Consider the following 7,035-nt stretch of genomic DNA (forward strand, 5'->3'; position numbering starts at 1 on the left):
TAAATAAATCAATAAATCCACTGCTCTCTTGTCTCCTCTGAGGCTGGGACTGTAAATAGTGTCCTGTGCTCGTCTCTGCAGCCAAAGATAGAACAGTTAGCATGTTTTGCTCAAACTTTCACCATGGGATTAGAGCTGGTACACCGTTGTCGCTTGCGAAATCAAAATGACGGTGCCTTGAGTGGAAGTTTACAGATTAAGGGGCGTTAATATTATGAGATCCCTTTGCCACGTCACCAAGGGAGCGAAATCAGACGCGCTCGTTTTCTCAGACGCTTGCAGAAAAAGGCTTACCAAAACAAAGTGATTGGGTTAATCTTTTTCACGTTTCCTTGGTTGGTAGATGCACCGGGAACCTGATTATAGCACTTAAAACCTGGAAAAGTCAGATTTTCATGATATGTCACCTTTAAAGCACAACCAGTCAAGCACCCTGACTTGACTCTAGTATTGGGGGTGCTCCGATTGATCAGCCACGATCGCTATCGGCCGATAATGGCTTGGATAATGGCTTTGATCGGCCGTCTCTATAAAGGACAATCTCTTAAACCGATCTCAAGCTGACGACGTGCCTGCTGTGAAAGGTTTGGCATGACATGCAGCGGCACCGTCTCAATCTCTGTCCGGCGCGGGTAAATTATTATAATGCTAAAGGTGAGGTACAATTCATATTTCTTCAGTAAATAACTTACAAAGTAATTTGAAAACTTTCTGTGAGACGTAATTTCACAAACAGCTTGCAGAAAAAGGCTTACCAAAACAAAGTGATTGGGTTAATCTTTTTCACGTTTCCTTGGTTGGTAGATGCACCGGGAACCTGATTATAGCACTTAAAACCTGGAAAAGTCAGATTTTCATGATATGTCACCTTTAAAGCACAACCAGTCAAGCACCCTGACTTGACTCTAGTATTGGGGGTGCTCCGATTGATCAGCCACGATCGCTATCGGCCGATAATGGCTTGGATAATGGCTTTGATCGGCCGTCTCTATAAAGGACAATCTCTTAAACCGATCTCAAGCTGACGACGTGCCTGCTGTGAAAGGTTTGGCATGACATGCAGCGGCACCGTCTCAATCTCTGTCCGGCGCGGGTAAATTATTATAATGCTAAAGGTGAGGTACAATTCATATTTCTTCAGTAAATAACTTACAAAGTAATTTGAAAACTTTCTGTGAGACGTAATTTCACAAACAGCGTGAAACCCCCGGACGCTCTCTCTTTCCCTCTCTAAATGCGCAAATGGCTTCAAATCAGCACATGGCATCTGCACAATAAGCGAGCTGCACAGTTCACACAGGAATTGCCACTTGCACAAACGAGGCAGTGTTGCATCGTCACTAAAGTTTATCATTTTAATTTCTTGTCAGTGTTTAAATCAAATCGCACTTGCGCGTTCTCCTAGAGACAGTGCGCTCATGCACACTCAAAGCACGCACACATAATGCCAGGTTCACACATACTCTTGCTTATATTTATTGCGTTTAAACATGTCTATGAAAAAATTGTATTACTGTACTGTGTAAAAACAGAATCACAATGCTCAAAAAGCATTTTTAGTAACGTTTGAATTTGACATAAAAAAGGATCAATGTTGTGTTTGTGGCAAACAGCCGCGGACCAGTAGCAGACCTCTTGAGTGAAAGCACAATGAGTCCGTGCTGCTTCTGCACTGCGCACATGGACTGCATACGCACTGCAAACGGAGTATGTGCGAACCTGGCATGAGGCCGCCTCACATACAGCTCACAAAATCAGGCTTGTGCTGTGTCAGGGTATATACAGGAATGAATCATGGAGTTAAATTTAATACCTTTTTAAGACTCTTTCTATACATTTTAAGTAGGGCTGCACGATAAATTGCATGCGATATTTAACGCGCATCTTATCAGTAAAGCCGGTTCTGTAATCAGCGGTAAATCTCCATCATGTGCATGCTTTCACATTGAGCAGCATTAACTACACAGAGCCGTTGTTCACTTACGATTTTTTGCGCAGCTCGTCAGTGAATGTGAAAATGTGAAAGCACGCACGTGATGGAGATTTACCGCTGATTACAGTACCGGCTTTCTGACAAGATGCGCATTAAATATCGCATGCGATTTATCGTGCAGCCCTAATTTTAAGACCTCATTGCCAGTTTTAACCGGTTACATCGGCCACACTTTAACTTACATTTACTATATATTGATTGTAAGATAGCGCAACTAAACAGACTTACTTTGTGATAACTCCTTATCAATACAACATAATTCAGAAGGGGGGAACGAAGCACAAGAGAATTAATTAAGTGACTAACCAATGCAACCCAAGAAAAAAGAATTAGTCCAATAAACAAAACAACTGACAAAACTTATTGAGGAGGGAAAATAAAGCTCTCCGAGCTAACGGGGCAATGAGTTCTCACAGTATATTCAAAATATGTATTTGTCACATCAACGCAAACGGTCGATCCAAAAAATCCTGATCGGAGCACCCTTATCTAGTATACTGTCATTTATTTAGAGGAATCTCTGCAAATCCAAGAGCTATTTTCCAATCTCCAAAGAAGTGTCAAAAACATTTCTACTGTGAAACAACAAGCTGGTGGAAATTGTCCCGTCTATATAACATGAAATAAAGTAAATCAATATAAAAACCTGTGTTCACTTTCAACATTTCACACAATCGTGTGTGTAATGCATCAGGATGATTGAGGCTGTAATATCTGTAATAAATGCCACATCCAATCCGTGTTGACATGGTGCTGTTTTCATTAACGTACTTCGGCTCTCTGCACACTTCAACATACAGGGTAATGAAATAATGGCTGATGTTAGTGTGAGGTGCTCTTTTTCACAGCTGTTCCTACCCATTAGGAAGAGAGAGAGACAGAGAGGGAGAGAGAGAGAGACCAGAGTGATCATATCGAGACGAATGAGGCAGTTCATTGGAACATGCATCGACTCCGGCCCCACAATGCACTGCAGCACGCCCGTGTCACTGAACAAACACTCTAGTGCCTCAGTTCCCCTGCCCATGTCACAGGTAATCTTATTCGGTCTTAGTCATACTGCCTGAGCACTGAGAGGCTTCATCACTCCCGCCTGGACCCGAGAAAAGTAGACCGGAAAGGTCAGCGGAAAGGGCGTGTAAGAAGGAGGGATACTGTCAGTTCTTGTCTGCAGTGAAGGACTAGAGGGGGGAAATACAAGGGAACGATCAGGACAACTTTACCGACAGAACAGACTTCACCCTTCAGGAAGAGAAGACCACTGCATAATACACCACGGCGATTTGTTAAACTACGGTAACACTTTACTATTTCCGTCTGGAGAACGTTTGATGTTACATGCATCGTTGATGAGAGCACCTGTTCTATGAGCAGATGCTGAAATGTGCAACTGCTAATCAAAGTCTCTGGCTGCATGAAGACACGGTGAAAAACTTACTTCACTTAACATTCACTTAATGCCTCCAGAAACTGCTCACCTTATTAAAGCATAATTCACCTGAAAATATAATCAATTCTGTCATTATTTTCCAGTGTTTCTGCAGGGTTTATGATAGCAAATTTAAGACTTTTAAGACCTTTTTTAGACTGAGTGAAGAGAATTTAAGGAGATAAATTTGATGGAATATGTCAATATGCTCTCTAAATGTAAATGTCTTGTATTAGCAATGCTTCAAAGATTGAAAATACAACTTTAATTTGAAAATAAGTATCAGTATTTGTCTTGTTTTCCAGTGCAAATGTCTAAAAACTCTTAGGATCTCAAGATACATTATTTACCCTGAGAAACAAAATGACATAAGAAGTCTCATTTTATTAGACATTAATCAAAACGAAGGGAGCTTATGACTAAATCAAGAACAAATAAAAACTTAATTGGAGAGGGGGAAAGTTTTTATACCCCATTCACAGATATTTGTTCTTGTTTTATGCTTAAACTTAATTTGACAATTTTACCCAAAAAAGGGGGGAAACATAAAATACATCTCAAGTAAATGTATCTTGATTTAATGATATTTAGATACTTGTATTGGAACATTTACGGCCATGACCAATCCAATTTTTGAAGAATCTTTAAACAGTCATTTACATAAATTGATGTCAAAATAATAGTGGTTATCATATGTGTAGTAAACAAACATGACATGCCACAACCATATTTAAAGACATGTCCTATAAATAAATTGTTATAAAAAATAAATAATATGTCTTTTTCTATCTTTCTTCAGGATTTTTTTCGTACTTATCTAATTTACTCCAGGAAGAACGGTTGAATCTCATGATAAATTGCTTGAGATATTTCTCATTTATAAATCACTTTAGATAAAAGTGTCTGCTAAATGACTAAATGTAAATTAGAGCTTCAGTGGGGAAAAAGGTAAGTTATCAGTGACTTCACTTTCAGTCTGCTCCTCACGCAAAGCTATTGTATGGCTAATCGAAAGACTATGATTATAGCGCATTATACTTTTATGGTGATTTTTGGTGTTTTTGCCCCTATTAAAGCATATGGGTTTGCAACAACATGAATGTTAGTAAATGTAGACAAACTGTTAATTTTCCCTTTAAGATGTTAAATTCTAGTCATTTAGGTCATTTATGCTTTTAATTAAGAGCATTTCACAGCAAGAGTTTGAGAGAATACGTGTCAGACATCTGGTGTAAATTCATTCAGATGAGATGCTCTCTGTAAGAGCCGCGGTGCAGCACATGCTCTTGACAGGTCTTAGCCGTCATACTTACGCAAGTAATGCAGGTTTGAGAGCAGACTATGAGCCAGCCCCATTCTTCCGGTCTCACCTCAATAACTTCTTGTCCCTTCTGTGACTAATAAACAGAGGCAAGAGCCACTGAAAAAAGAAACTTGTCTCACATAACCTTCACATCCAAACATAAGTGTTTACTGGAGATCTCAGCAAACGTTCCAAGACTTTACCCAAAAACTTCATGGAAAACTGATATACTGAAAACTACATTTACATCTTTTAACCTAGTCACATTGGCAGCACTTAGTTCCACCTACTGGAACATGCAGTCATGACACTGGAAGCTGGATAAAACGAAACCATAATCAGAAAGTTTGATATCACTGACATGATCAGGATGAATGAAGCAAAAAAAACGGTATATCGGTCTCAGTCAAGATTTTTACCACATACACAAGACAAAATGGTCTTTGTCTCAAAATGTCTCAAATTTGCACTTTAGCATCCACCACACCACTTCTTTTAATCTCACAAATAATTGTACTTATTCAAATAAACATTCTATATTCACAAACACACACATATATATATATATATATATTCATAATTTAAATAATAAAAAAATTCTCTATACACCTTCGCTACAAAATTATTTTGCTTGTTTTTTTATTTTATTTAGAAACTATTTTATAGTGTTTTAACATCTCTTGGCTATTAATGAGCTTTTCCGAATTATGATTAAAGGTTTGCAACTGCTGTTGTTTGCTGTTGGTCTTTAAGGCCTATTGCATGTCCAGGTTTTTGCTACTAATATGATTTGTGTACTTTATTTTGTAAAAAAAAAACAAAAAATCTGCTTAAAAACATAATTCCTGAATGATTAGACAATGGTGCAACAAACATAAATAATTAATTCTGACTCTAAAATGGTCTGGAATGTAACCAAGATTGCAATGTAAACTTCTAAGCACCCGTCAGATTCTCTTACATCACCCTCCAAAAATAGATCTGAGTCCATCTGTTCCCGCTTATTTCAGACCATTATATTTGATCTCTGAAAGAAGGTTCCAGCAGAGCATCTCAAATCTGCCGTCATCAGTGGGAACGCATTACATTGGATACAGAAATAACACAGAGTGCAGGAGACATGCAGAGTAATTATGTCAGGGTGAGCTTTTAAAGAGTAAATGAACATCAAATAGTACCTTGAAACAAACCTTGCGAGAAAATACTTGCTCATATTTCATAGATTTCAGCAAATCAGCAGGCACAACAGCTGAAATGCCCCCAGATCATTTACAAAAATAGCCTAATGTTACCTTCAGAAACTGCAGAAGAATGAAGGTGCTGGACTATTTCAGGGTCATCAGGATTACGTCAGGCTGAGGCAAAAGCAGAATGACACTGGAAGAAGAAGAAGAAGGGGGAAAACGGCTTCATTATAATAGAATATGTTATAGCGCTTTACAACAGTTTAATCAATGATGCACCTTATTATCAAGAAAAGGTAAACAAAATTAAAATGGAATGTACAAGAGCATGAATCTGTATATGACTAATTTATTTTTATTTATTTTACTGGCGATATAACCATCATATCAAAGTATAGGAATACATTAACTTTACAACCTATTATTATAAGCCAGGCTGCAAATGCAACACTCCGTTTCATATGACATATAACAGGTCTTTGGCCTCAAAACAGTCCCCTGGTGTAATACGTTAATGCTAACAAAACAGTAGTTGCATAGAAGATAGCTCTAAATAAAATAAAGCTATAATACTGCAATAACACTGACAAATGACCGTGTTAAACATCAGACAGACAAAGTGTCAAATCCATACAGACTTCACTTCAGCTCTTAAGACAAGAGAAGTCTCAAAAACACTGCTGTTTACATGATACATGTCAGAAAAACCTCTAGTCCGGATTTAAGAGCCGTTTCCGCTGCTGCTTAAACCCTCAGCAGGTGCTTTTGATTGCGTAATTTCAGCAAATACTACAGCGCCCTCTGCTGGCAAGACAGTTAAACGCTATTTTAACGTACACAAAGGCTTTACACGTTACAGTTGATACTATTTAGCGTTTCATCGTGTCAAATACAAGAATAATGTCAAATAAATTTTAAGTTTTGTAATTTATTATGACTAAACATATTAAAACCCATTGGGCATCCCGAAATACCAACATACAGCAAAGTAAACTTACCTTAAATCAAATTTACTACATACTAATCTAAAACAGTTGCAGTAATGTTTATTTTACGGTTCGCGCCTCTTTTTAATCGTATAGCGTGTTTCTTCATTCTGTCATTAAGCAGTTACGTGTCACCTCAC

The 7,035-nt window shown here is 38.1% G+C and overlaps 1 long non-coding RNA gene across 1 annotated transcript; it reads right to left on the bottom strand.

Annotated features, from left to right (window-relative positions):
- Nucleotides 1-2,592: 2,592 nt before the first annotated feature.
- Nucleotides 2,593-6,645, bottom strand: LOC107579225 (uncharacterized). Its single transcript, XR_001608448.1, has 3 exons — nt 6,505-6,645; nt 6,018-6,102; nt 2,593-3,174 (listed from the first exon to the last, which is right to left on the bottom strand). It is a non-coding gene; the product is annotated as an uncharacterized lncRNA (long non-coding RNA).
- Nucleotides 6,646-7,035: the final 390 nt, after the last annotated feature.

This window comes from Sinocyclocheilus grahami, unplaced genomic scaffold, assembly GCF_001515645.1.
Source record: "Sinocyclocheilus grahami isolate Dianchi unplaced genomic scaffold, SAMN03320097.WGS_v1.1 scaffold32.1, whole genome shotgun sequence".
In the NCBI taxonomy this organism is placed as follows: domain Eukaryota; kingdom Metazoa; phylum Chordata; class Actinopteri; order Cypriniformes; family Cyprinidae; genus Sinocyclocheilus; species Sinocyclocheilus grahami.